The sequence below is a fragment of the Hibiscus syriacus genome, unplaced genomic scaffold (assembly GCF_006381635.1).
Source record: "Hibiscus syriacus cultivar Baekdansim isolate YM2019G1 unplaced genomic scaffold, ASM638163v2 tig00111715_pilon, whole genome shotgun sequence".
Lineage (NCBI taxonomy): Eukaryota > Viridiplantae > Streptophyta > Magnoliopsida > Malvales > Malvaceae > Hibiscus > Hibiscus syriacus.
The window spans coordinates 442,899-457,511 of NW_024063160.1; the positions used below are offsets into that span (position 1 = coordinate 442,899).

General features: G+C 33.6%; 1 pseudogene; it reads right to left on the reverse strand.

Moving 5' to 3' along the window:
* Positions 1-473: 473 nt before the first annotated feature.
* Positions 474-1,076, reverse strand: LOC120168138 (annotated as a pseudogene).
* Positions 1,077-14,613: the final 13,537 nt, after the last annotated feature.

Consider the following 14,613-nt stretch of genomic DNA (forward strand, 5'->3'; position numbering starts at 1 on the left):
AATTTAGTATCATGATTTTGAAGTTTGTGATTTAGAGTGTAAATATAAAAGTTATTTATTGGTTGTTTGGAATAAAAGAAGAGGTAGAGAGAGAAAACACCAACGAATTATTCGAAGAAGTTAATTTGGAGGGAAGCAAAAGACCCCAAACAAGTGAAGAACACTAATATATAACGTAAGAGATCAGATTACATACATTCACACCATATTGTATATCTGAAATAAGAGGGAAAAGCCCATAAATTTATCCCCAAGCAAGCAGTTTTCACTTGCTTAATGCCATCTTTTACATCACCTTCCTAGGCCTAGTTGCCAATAACACTCATATTTTACTCCTCATATTAATGATAATAACAATAAAAGAAAGGGGCAAATAATAATAATACCCCCTCTCTTTTCAACATGAAAAAAGCACCCACCAGCTATATTAATGAAGAATGCAAAGACATCCCTTGGGTTTGACCCTATTTTTCTCATCCAGTTATAAGTAGGGTGATGAGGATGATTATGGATCAGTAGTACTGAAAGATGTCTGGAGAGGCCATGATGGCTTGGCTAAGATAAGGCAGATTGAAAGGGTTGTTGAAACCGTGGTCACCAAAGCACTGATCGGTTTCATACACCAAATCACCACATATGGCCGTGGGAGTGTTGAGAGAACTCAGGATTTGGTTCAGAGAGTCGAGTCTTTGACTCAGTTCCACCATCTGGGCCCTCAGAACCGAGTTCTCAGCCTGGATGTTCATATAGTGGTGGGTGGTGAAGTTGATGCTTGTCAGGATTTGGTTATTGTCTTGGCTTAGCTGAGTCACTTGGGCCATTAATTCATCCAAGTGCTAGAGTTTTCTCATCCGGGATCTTCTTGCTGATTCCCTGTTCGATTCCTTTCTCTTTCTTTTTCTTTGATCCATCTTGTTCATCTGATTCAACTCCACTTCGGAGCCAGAGTTCTGAAGCTGCGAGGAACTTGTGGAATTGGAGTTCCCACTGGACGAAGCCATATTAATATATTTACACCAAATTAAAGATCGCTAATATTTCAGGATAATATGACCTCAGAGACGACAGGACACCCACGCTAGCTAATTAATATAGACGGATAGTTATCATATAGAAAAGGCTTATTCATGAAAAAAACATAGAACCAATAGAGGAAGACAACAGAGAAAGATTGAACGAGATGGGTCCTGCGTTTGAGGGAATAATTTATAATAAACCCGGATCGGAGGATTTCACTGACGACTGGAGACATGAGTCTCAAGCAACAACAACAACAACTTATGCAGCATGAAGATTTACAGCATCAGAAGAAATAAACTTCTTTTTGGCAGAAAATATCAGCAAAAAAAAAGATATTTCTTTCTTTCTTGCTGTAAGACACAGCTTTTTTTCTTCCAGAGTTTGACTTTGTGGGTTTTTGGTATGGAGTCTGGAATCTCGGGTTTAACGACCAAAATCCCCCGGGAGAAGGGCAGATACCTCCCAAGAGGATACTCTGGGGAGAAAAGAACCAGCAGAAGCTTAGCTAAAAGGGAAACGAAAAGGAAGAAGATAGCAGAAACAGCTTAAGTTTTTGAGGGGGAAGAAAGCAGAAGGGGAAGGGGATTTTTGAGAGTAGTGATAAGGCAATTTATAGAGGAAAAAATGGTTGATTCCATGAGATAAAGCTCTCGAGTTTTTTATTTCACGAGATAACGTACTCTCAAGATTAATTGCTCAAATAGGACGAATTGCACAGGTTGGCCGTAGGTCGCCATGCACTCCAAGCGACCTACGACGTGGCAGCTTCAAAACGATCAAAAAACGAATTAACGTTGCATGGGACATGCAGCTTCAAAACCAAGGAGGTCGCCATGCACTCCGAGCGACCAAGGAGGTCGTCATGCACTCCGGGCGACCAAGGAGGAGGTCGTCATGCACTTCAGGCGACATGGTAGGTCGCCATGCACGCCCCGCGACCTTGTTTTTGGCCCTACTCCCCGCTGCATGCTCCCGCTGCTCCATGCACCTTTATTCGTTGCATTATTGCAGCATAATTTTCGCTGCTTCATACAACAATTATTACTGCAATCCACGAGAATCAACGGCTCGTGATTCTTCAATTATTGGTGCATGGCAGCCGACCCTTTAATATATAGGGGGTATGATATGGGGTTAAGGAAGCATAAGAAAGAAAGGGAGAAGAGTGTCGAGAGAAAGGAAAGGACTAAGAGGAAGAAGAAGAAAGGGAGTCCGGCAAGCAAACATCGAGGTAAATTTTCATTTCATTTAATTTAAATTAGTTTATTATTTTAAATTATTAGTTTGTTAGTTTAGGGTTAGGGTTAGGGTTAGTTTAGGGTTAGGGTAAAAAATTTACTTAATTAGTTAGTTTGTTAGTAGTTAGTTATATATAAAAATATGTAATTAGTTTGTGTTAGTTAAATAGTTAAGTTGCCATATGATTTGTTGAATTTATATTATATAAAAATTTTAGTTAATTAATTTTTTAGTAGTGAATTATAATTAAAAAATCGTTTATTAGTTTAAGTTATATTAAAGAATAGTTTATTAGTTGTTTAAAGAAAATTCACGTTTAAGTTATATTTTAAAAAGTTTAGTTTGTTACTTTATAAGTTTATTATATTATAAGTTATTATATTAAATTTTTTTGTTGGGTTGTAAATTAGTTAGTTAGTTAGTTACTTAACATTAGATTATATTAAATGATTTTTTAAATACTGTTGTTTAATTTTTTTACAGATTCATTTCAATGACTGACCAAATTTCACTGCTGAGACTTGACAATGAACATATTTCAAGTCATTTGGGAATAATGGTGAATAAAATATTTGTTTAATGAATTATAATTAATAAATATTTGAATATTATTTTATGATTGTGATAAATTTTTTGAAATATTTAATTGCAGGAGGACGAGCAGCGAGTCCATCGTCTTCGGCTACATAAAGTGCCCAAGCCACACAGATTGATAGAAGAAAACTTGCAGGAGGCTGGATTTTGGTATGTAACATTTGTGCGAGATTACAAGTTGGTCCTAGGTTTGATCAGTGCTTTGATTGAGCGTTGGAGACCAGAAACGCACACGTTTCATTTGACGTGTGGCGAATGTACGATAACTCTGGAGGATGTGGCATTGCAACTCGGGGTCCAAACAAATGGGATGACAGTGGTAATGTCACATGAGTTTAATAATGTGGCACAACTTTGTAGCTTGTTTCTTGGGAAAACGCCCGTACCACCAGAGTGTAAAGGGTGGCGTGTGAGGTTGTCATGGTTGAAGAATGAATTTCAGTTTCAACCAAATAGTACGGAGCACGAAATTATATATGCAACACGAGCATATATATTACAGTTGATTGGGGGTATTTTAATGCCGGATAAATCCGGTAGTTATGTTCACACTCAGTATCTTCTTTTTTTAAGAAATTTTGAGAATAATAGGCAATATAGCTGGAGATCGGCGATATTGGCGTTATTGTATCGTGAGATGTGCAAGGCGTCATTAGTCGTGAATGATAATAATACAGCAGAAATCGGTGGATGTATGTTGCTGCTACAGTCATGGGCTTGGCATAGACTTCCGTTTCTGACACCGATTAGTCGGACTGCGGTTGACTTTCCTCTTGCCGGAAGGTAATATGAATTTTCTATTTTAATATAAAATATTAATTATAAAATAAAAATGACCATATTTTTGTTTTGATTGATATACAGATGGAGGCATAAAATTGAAGGCACGGGGTTGGTGCACAACAACATTAAAGAGTTCAGGCTGAAGATCGACATTAAGGCAAAAAATGAGGTATGTATAATCTGTTATTTTTAATTATTATTTAAATTAACTATATTATTTAATTTAAATAAATTTTATTGTTTTTGTAATTTTACAGTTTAATTGGAGACCATACATGAATGAAAAAATACTTGCGTTGATACCACACGATATTTTAGATGGGTTTCAATATTGGTGTGGTGTTACACCATTGATCAATTTTGCTTTTGTTGAGATCCAATTTGGGGATAGAGTGTTGAGGCAATTCCACTTCCACCAACCTATTCCGCGGAGTCCATGGGATCATGACCTTCTCCAAATCTTAGATGGTCGTCGTCAAGTGAATTGGGTTGAGACGCATGACCAGCTGCACAGATTTGATGGTCGTCGTAAAGAAAATGTTAATTGGGTTGAGAAGCATGCAACCTACATTAATGCTTGGAACAATAGGGCTTCATTCATGACAACTCTTGACGACATTCAAGACGACGACTTTAATTTTGAGACTTCGGCTTACCTTGCTTATTTTTTGGATAATGGAAAGTCATTCTTGACAACAATTGTAGAGAGGCGATAATTTTTGAGGTTTAAGAAAAGATTTGGTAAAGCTGAATACTCTCTACCAAGTAGGAGTGGGAGTTCATCTCAACAACCTGAAGCGGAAATGATCGATGTGGATAATAGCGCACCACAACCGTTCGACGATACATACATACCAGAGTTTGTGCAGCCTGATGCATCCATCTACTCTCCCATGTTTTCGTCGGCGTATGACTTTGAACACATGCCAGTTCAAATGCCCCCAATGAATGAGGAGGATGAGTACCATACTCCTGAGCAACCGCAACGGCCACAACGCATCAGACGTCCGCCCCAACATTATCATTCAACAACACCCCGACATCGGCAACAATTATAAACTAGTTTGTTATTTGTTACAAATTTAATATTGAAATTAGACTAGTTTTTTCAAACCTTAATAAATCATTAAATATTAATAATAGTTTCATTATTACTAATCATTACTAAATCATTAATATCAAATCATTAAATATTAATAATAATTTCATTATTACTAATCATTACTATCAAATCACTAAATATTAATAATAATTTCGTTATTACTAATCATTACTAAATTATTACTATCAAATCATTAAATATTAGTAATAATTTCATTATTACTAATCATTACTAAATCATTATTATAATTTCATTACTTGTTATGTAACGAAAATATGATTAATTGAACCAAACATTGTTCATTGTTCAAGTCGTAAATCATTACTATCAAATCATTACTAAATCATTAATATCAAATCATTAAATATTAATAATAAATTATTATTAATAATCATTAATATCAAATCATTAAATATTAATAATAATTTCATTATTACTAATCATTATTAAATCATTAGTATCAAATCATTAAATATTAATAATAAATTATTATTACTAATCATTACTAATCATTACTATCAAATCATTAAATATTAATAATAAATTATTATTACTAATCATTACTATCAAATCATTAAAAATTAATAATAATTTTATTATTACTAATCATTTCTAAATCATTAATATCAAATCATTAAATATTAATAATAATTTCATTATTACTAATCATTACTAAATCATTACTATCAAATCATTATTATTAAATCATTATTATAATGATTATTATAATGATTATTATTAAATCATTATTATAATGATTATTATCAAATCATTACTAAATCATCAAATCATTAAATATTTAAATTATTATTATAATGATTATTATCAAATTATTATTATAATGATTATTATCATATCATTACTAAATCATCAAATCATTAAATATTAAATTCATTATTAAATCATTATAATGATTATTATCAAATCATTTTTATGGTTAATTAAACCACACGTCCATTCAAATCTATTCAAGTCCTCGAATTATAAATGTCATATCAATTAGGTCCCTCTATTTAAAAACTCCGGTCGAATATTTTATCGACAAAAATTACATAATTTCAACTTAAATGTGAAGATATAATAATTTATCACCCTATTAGTAAATCATTATTATTATAATTTCATTATTATTAATAATTACTAATCATTACTATCAAATCTTTAAATATTAATAATAGATGGGTGTCTCAGACTGCACAAACTCTGGTATATATGTCGGGACAATATTAGTTATGTAACGAAAATGGCGTTAATTGAACCACACATAATCCGGATAAATACATAGAAATACATATATGATTACTAATGATGAGGCCTATATCTTGGTAAATTAGGACAATTATTTTTTGAATGGCCTTCACCCCTACATAATCTGCATCTCTTTGCTTGACCTCTCTCTCTAGCATGGAAATCCATACTGGTATGAATTCGAGTGGACTCAGGTCGACCATTCGGACTTCTGCGAAGCATTGGATTTGGTAGCCATTCATCATGATCTTTTTTGGACCAATATGATTCATTCGGGATCTGTCTGAACGCATAGCTGTAGACATTTAATATCCTACGTAGGTGGAAGCATTCATCAACATAAGTGTATGTGCTTACACCAGCATACATACATGCTGCGACTGCATGAGCACATGGATATTTCCATGCCTGAAAACGACCACAATCACACCATTTGTGTCGTAAATCAACTCTAAATGTTTGGTCTTCTCCTCCGACGTTACGGCGTATGCACGACACGACAAAAGTATGACCAACTCGGTCGAAATTATGAACAACCATTGATGTTGCCAATCGCTCATTTGCTTCCATTGATTTCACCACTGTAGGAGCCCAAGTTTGACCTCTATTTTTGAGACTCCAATTTTCTTACCTTTGTCCGACCAAAATTTAGCCAATCTAAAGTACGTCTCTTTCACCACACTCGCTATTGGGAGATGACGTGTACCTTTTAGTACCGAATTAATGGCCTAAGCTAGGTTTGTGGTCATATGTCCATATCTCCGACCTTCATCGTATGCTTGCGACCATTTTTCCCGCGGTATTTTTGAAGCCCACTTCCAAACACGCTGATCATCATAAAATACCTTCAAATTCTCCAATCTCTTGTCAAAATTTGGTCGACGTAGTTCGTATCCTGTTCCATAATATATTTTGTTAAACCGCAATTAAAAAAAACCACGTAAAAAATGCACAAATATTGTAAATAAAACTTACCCATGCTGACTATCTCGCTACGAATATGTGCGTTATGAAACTGGTCGATACTATTCTTGCCAATATGACGGATACAAAATGTCGGATATGCATACGGAGGTATCCAACGACTTCCTGGTCATTCAATTGCCTCCAAAATACCCGTTCCTCTATCAGATATCAAGCAAACTCCATCTTCATGAACGACATATTGACGTAGATTGGTCATAAAGAAATCCCAAGCCTCTGTTGTCTCTCCCTCAACAATGGCGAATGCAATTGGGAAGATATTTTGCTCACCGTCTTGAGCAACTACCATCAAAAGTACATGCCTATATTGACCATACAGCTACGTACCATCTACTTGGATCACACGTTTGCAAAATGAAAATCCTTCAATACATGCCTTGAATGCCCAAAATAGTCTATGAAATATTTTCTTCCCTCGCAGAAGTTGACCTTGTTCGTCATATGCGGGCATGGTTTGAGACTTCACTATGGTTCCTGGGATAAATTGCTTCATTGCTTGTAGCAAATGTGGTAGCTCATTGTACGATGTATCCCAATCTCCATACGTCAGCTTCATTGCCTTCATCTTCGCATTCCACACCTTGCCATATTTTACTTGATATCCAAATTGGATTCGAATAGATGTAGCTAACACTGAACAAGATATCCTTGGATCTTTTTCAACCATCGCCTTCACGTATTCACATATTACATCGGAGTCCAATAGTCGGTGGTCTTGTTCGATGGAGTTTCGCAAACATGTGTGCGGACCATTGTACCTCGTGATGACCCAAACATCGTGCCTTTGATTTTTCGACACTCTGATCTTCCACTTGCACTCTGGGCCATATTTTACACACTTCGCGTATAGGGTTTTCTGGTTGGACTCTGCAACATGGACATCAACATGGGATTTGATGCAGTACTCTTTAATCGCCAGCGTAGCTTCATTTTTTCCTCTGAATTGCACCCCAACTGAAAATTCACCAGAATTATCGAATGATTCAGTCATTTGGTATGGAGGTAAATGTGGCATGTCTGGGAATTCAGGTGCCTTCATCGCATCATAGTCTATCTCGTACATGTGAGGAGTAGCTTCATACGGTGCCGAAACTTCATCAATTGTACCTCCACCAAAAATATTTTCGTCGCCGCCCAAAACGGGTTCTTCGGTTTCTTCATCTTCGCTTGAATCATCTTGAATTTCTCCCCATCGATTTTCAGCGTCAATATCAACAACCAATTCCGGTATGTTTCTCGTCTCATACTCTGCTGTTGCAGATGTCCCCCCCGACTTCATTTACACTTTCCAATAGTGCCATAAAACTGTTCGGGAACTTGTATGTCGGCTCCTCAAACTGACTATATAAAGCCATTTCAGATGGATTTTGAGCCACACCTCTTGATGACCCAGGAACATCACATATGTTACGTACATCAACAAATAACTCAATAACTGCTATATTGGTTGACTCATGTAATCCAACCATGGTTCTAATATCATCATCTTCTTCAAGTGGAACTGCAGCATATCTGACTGGGTTGGGGCATATCATAAACCTATACCTCAAACCATCAACTGCATCTCGAATTTTTCTTTCTATCTTATGTTTCATTTCTATAAATGTGATGTCTTTTTTGAACATCATATTTATTGTTTTTTCAGACTGAAAAACTACTCCTACCTCATTTTCCATAATATGTCCATTATAATGGACAATCGTGAAAAAGTTGTTGCTCATTTTCTCTACAAATAAAAAAATAAATTAATTTAGATTAAAAAATTAGATAAGATAATTTCATAAATCATTAAATATAATATAATATACTATTATATTAATGATCAAATAAAATTTGTTATTTAATTTGATTGATTGATTACTAATATTACTAATAATGATTTAATAATTATTATTAATCTAATGATTTGATATTTAATGAATTAATAATAATATGATTTAGTCATGATTACTAATAATTATTTATTATAAATATTTAATGATTTATATTTGATACTAATCATTTAGTAATTATTACTAATAATAATGATTAGTTTGATAATATTTTTTATTTTTTAAAAATATCAAACAAATTTGTTAGGCAAAACTGTCGAGATAATGTTCTCGAAAGAATTATTTCGTGAGATAATGCGTTGACCGGATTATTTCATTCAATTAATTTTTACTCCTTACTAATTTACACATATAAATATAAATTAAACAAAATATTTTTAAAACAACACTAAATATTTTTAAACACAATATTTTTTTAAACATAAATTATCTCGCACAAATTATCTAATATAAACTTACTAATTAACTAATTTACACATACACAACAACTAAAAATGACAACAAAAAATAATAAATTACCCGCGTATTTGTGTCTTCTTCCTTTCCTTTCTAACAACTAATTGAGCACTAATTAATTTTTTTATAATATAGCTTCAACAAACAACCTAATATACGTTTAAAGATACTAACAAATTAATTAATTTTTTTATATTTAATAACTTAAACTAAGAAACTAATTAACGAATTTTTTATATAATATAATATATAACTTAAACTAACAAACTAATATAATATAACTTAAACTAACAAACTAATTAACCAAATTTTAGTTTTACCCTAAACCCTAAGCCAACAAACTAATAATTTCATATAATAAACTAAATTAAACAATAAAAAATTACCTCAAAAAAATGTTTGAGCCTTTATCTTCTTTTCTTTTTCTTCCTTTTCTTTCTCTCGATAAAGTTTCTATATGTGCTGCTTCTGCTTTTACCCTAAACCCTAAACCTCCATATCCTCTATATAAAGAAAATGAGCGTTGGAGAGCGTCATTAAATTTGATTGTTGAAGCAAATAATATTGAGCATTGAATCGTGTAACTATTGAGAGCGTTGAAAGGCTGCAATTCAACATCAATATTTGCTGCATTTAGCAGCTAAATTAACGCTTATGGATGCAGGAATCTCACAGCTATGGATGCAACGCATGCATGAGGGAACATAGGGTTAAAGCTTGGCTACAATCTCCCAGCTATGGATGCAAGAATCTCCCAGCTATGGATGCAACCCATGCACGAGGGAGCAGGGTTAAGTTTGGTCGCCAGCAGGGATAAGTTTGGTCGCCAGAGCTTGGTCGCCGGGATTTCTTGGCGACCTACAAGGTCGCTGGGAGTGCATGGCGACCTTGTAGGTCGATGGGAGTGCATGGCGACCTTGTATTATAGGTCACTTGGAGTGCATGGCGACCTGTGTTGGGGTGCTGGGGACGTACATGGCGACTTGTGTTGGGGTGTTGGGGACGTGCATGTGCCATGCAGACGTCCATTATCTCTGTGCAGCTCCCGGGAAGCCATGGCGACGTAGTAGGTCGCTCGGAAGGCATGGCGACCTACAGCAACACTGTTGATTTCTGTAACATCCTCAATACCGGGTTAGTGACCAAATTATAAAGTTTCAGAAATTGGTGATTAAAGTAGGATAATTGAATAGTTCAATGATTTATTGGAAATATGATGAAGGTTATTCAGTAATTATTAAAGAAAATAAAGGGTAAATTGGCCATTTGACTAGAAAGATTTTTATCTTTCTTTTAGGGTTATAAAACACGTGGGAAATGAGAGTATTATCCAGAGTCTTCTTCTCCAGCTTCTTCTTCTCCCCGTAAGCCTCATTTAAAGGTGAGTTTAATTTCAGCTGTTTAATTCTTGGATTTATAAGTTGATTTTGATTCTTGGAGTATTATATAAGCTTAAGGAAAGCTTATATAAGCTTTAAACATCAAGAATAGAGAATTAGAAAGGAAATGATATGAAGGGTGTAGAAATGAAATTTTGTTATAGAAAGGTTTTTGAAGTTCTAAAGATGGATTTGACTTGTCAAGGGTATAATTAAGAAGCTAGAAGCAATAGAATTGAATTTGGAACATGTTGAAAATTTAGTGTAATTCTTGAATTTCATATGGAGAATAGGATTTTGATGTTAAAGAGGTGATTAATGAATAGGAATGAGTTTGAATATGAGTATGTAAGTTAAAAATAAGAAAGGGGATGATATATAAAGTATTAAGCTGAAAAGAGTGGATTTTCGGGCATAAAAGAGGATTCTGGGCAGAGTGCATCGATGCACATTCATAGTGCATTGATGCATCAAGGTTAAAACTCAGAAATTATTTGAAGGTGTATCGATGCATTGGTAATGCATCGATGCACTCTTTTAAAATAGAAATATCGAATGCAATTAGTGCATCGATGCATAAGGCATGCATCGATGCATCTCAGTAATAATACAACATCGAATGCATTATATGCACCGATGCATCAGTAGTGCATCGATGCATACCTTCATTAAAAATGAAATTGGCTTTTCTTTGAGCCTAAGGAGTGATAGATTCGAATATATCAATCAGTATACTGATAAGTATTAATGTATTATTATGTAGATATAGAATGAAAGCTTGTTCCAGAACAAACTAAGGATTAGGATTGATTCAAACAACGAGGCCCAGGTGAGTGCATCTTATTGTATAAGATTATATGGAAATTGGACTTGTGTGATAAGTCTATTCCTATAGTAATAGCTCATTAAGTCTTGATTATAAGTATGTTAACGATATGAAGTGTATGTATGTTCGATTATATGAATTGATAGGTTTTGTTTTGTATGTGCTATGTGGTTTATGTAAAAATACAGTTAAGTGTTAATGAGAGAATATAAAATAAGTTATGAAATTATATGAATATAGAAGATAAGTCAAGAGTTGTAGGGAAATGAAAATAGATGTTTATAAAGAGTCATAGGAGAACAAATATAAGTAATATGATAATGAAATATAAGGCTATGTGAATACATGGTTATGAGATAAAATATGTAAGAATAGGAAAAGATGATGAGAGTGAGTTCATGAGAAGTGATATGAACTAGGTAAACATGAGTTGGACAAGTACATAGTGATATGATCCATCATGTGAATTAGTATAATAGAGCTTTTGATTTAATGAGAGTTAAGGGAACTAAATAAGATCGAATTATAGAATGAAATGGGAATAATATATCAATTAGGAAACTTGAATATAAAGGGACGATACGAATATGCAAGATAAGTTATATGCTAAATATCTATGGAGATATATGAAAAGATTATAATGAAATTATGAAATTGAATTAAATAAATAGATTAAATTATTACCTAAATAAAAATACTATTAAATGATATATATATTTAGAAATACGATATAAGCTATGTGAAAGTGTTATAGGTGTTTATATATGTTATAGGTAGTATATGATCATATGTGAACAAGATATGATAAGTATGTTTACATGAATAAATGTGATTGGGTGAGAAATGATAGAAATTATATGAAAACATGTATATGTGAATTAGCTTTGTAATTAGGTAAATATATGAAATCATAACTATGAATTATGTGATGTGAAAGTAATCTATGTGATTATATGTTATATGAATACAAGAACATGATATATGTGACATGTGAATTATATGGAAATGATCTACGTGTAAGTGAACTATGTGACTATGTGACTATGTGACTATGTGATAATATGAAAAGAAGCTATGTGATACGTGATATGTGAAAGTGAATTACATGTTTATGTGAATATTTGAAATGAAATAAATGATAATGCCCATGTTATGTGTCATGAGAGCTAGGGGTATAGTTGGCATGCCAAGAGTCGAGGGTCTACGCGGTCCTTCGGGACATATGTATATTCTTTGGAACATTTATGAGGTCTTTGAGGCATATACTTGGTCCTTAGTATATGTATATGATTCTTAAGGAATGATATGTGGTCCTTATGGACATTATTATATGGCACTACGGTGCAATTCTACGCGGTCCTTCGGGATATATATATATTATGTGGAACATGTGTGAAGTCTTGTAAGACACATACTTGATCCTTAGTATATGTATATGATTCTTAAGGAATGATATGTGGTCCTTATGGACATTATTATATGGCACTACGGTGCAATTCTACGTGCACTTCGGTGCAATGATACGAGCTGTGGTGACAGCATTAGTGCACAACCTCTATAGACTCACATATCGATAGTTCTCATAAGTGTACCATGGGCTAATCAAAGAGATAACATAAATACAATATATATAATGTATATGCTTTTGGTGAAATGATATATGAGTGATATGATATACAAAAATGATAAGTACATGATTATGTGATAAATAATTCGATGATAATGATAGAGATAATGATAATAATATATATGATAAAGCTAAGAAAGTAGATGATGATATATGTACATGAGTGTCTTTGTTATATAAAAAGGTATATGATTTCGTATGATAAGTTAGTATTAAATGTTCATGTGTTTTGTTATATGGAATGTTTTATGATTTCTATTATATGTTTTATTTGCCTCACTAAGTCATCGACTTAGCGTGTGATTGTTTCACACGTAGGTTCGAGAAGAATATAGAGAGCAATGTGGAGCAAGACAGGTCAGTTACTTCTTACCGAAGATCAGATCAGAAAAGATGTTTTGAATTAGATGTATACTGTACATTGAAAATGGTTGGCATGTAAATAAATGTCTGAATTGTATATGCACTGAACGATTTTGCAAAAACATTTAAGCTCTGAATAGTTCTGGAAATCTTTTGAATAAGCTACATGTATAAAAGTTTTAAATTACTCACTATTTTATACAAGTAAATGTTTTGAAAAAGTCAATGTGACACCTCGGACTCGAATCCAGGTTGGGTACGGGTTGGGGGTGTTACATTTAATGGTATCAGAGCTAAGGTTTAGCTGATTCTAGGCTTAAACCGGAGTCAAAGGAGGGTTAAAAATGTGTACATGCCAACTAAAAGTGAAAATTTCTGATCTGATAGTGTAAGGAGTATACTGTCTTGCTAATAGAATAAGATTTGTATGAGATAGTAGGAATTGATTATAGAAATTGTCAAAGTAAAGGAAATCGATAACTGACAAATCTGATGGTGATAGCAATTCACCTGCCCTGGCCAGGCAGGATGAAGAGCAGAAACCTCAGAAAGTGTCTTATAAGATTAAAGGTTGATTTCAGAAAATTGAAATCATATTAGAATAGTGATAGAAGATCTTTATTGTGTTGAATCGGAAAAGTTATATGAATTAGTTTTGTTAGTATGCGGATAAGATAGAATATGGTGAACAAGTGTCACCATAAGAGCGTTAAAAGATCAAATGATGCAGTGAGAATTGAAAAAGAGTTCCAGGATAAGTGCATCAGTGACAAGTGTATAAGGTATATGACGCTAGAGTTTATGAGTTTGATACAGGGGGAAATCGTAATGTGTATGAACAAGAGTATAGTTTGATGAGTAGAGTGAAAGGTTGTGAAGCTAATTTAAATGTAAATGATGCATGCAAGTGATGTGTAGAGGGCTGGTGCCTGGACTAAAAGGAGTGTTGTAGGTGTTGAAATGGGTCCCTTTTCAAAAAGTGGTTATTGTGTTAAGGTTTTGGAGAAAACTCAGAATGATTAAGGGAACTAGTATTTCATAAATTAGCACTACCAAAGAGAGATAGAGATTATGATTTTCAACTACAAACTTGATTGAAATTGGTGGTATTTCAAGATAAAAGATCAATTGGAGGAAAGTCAGACTCATTTAAGTAGTAG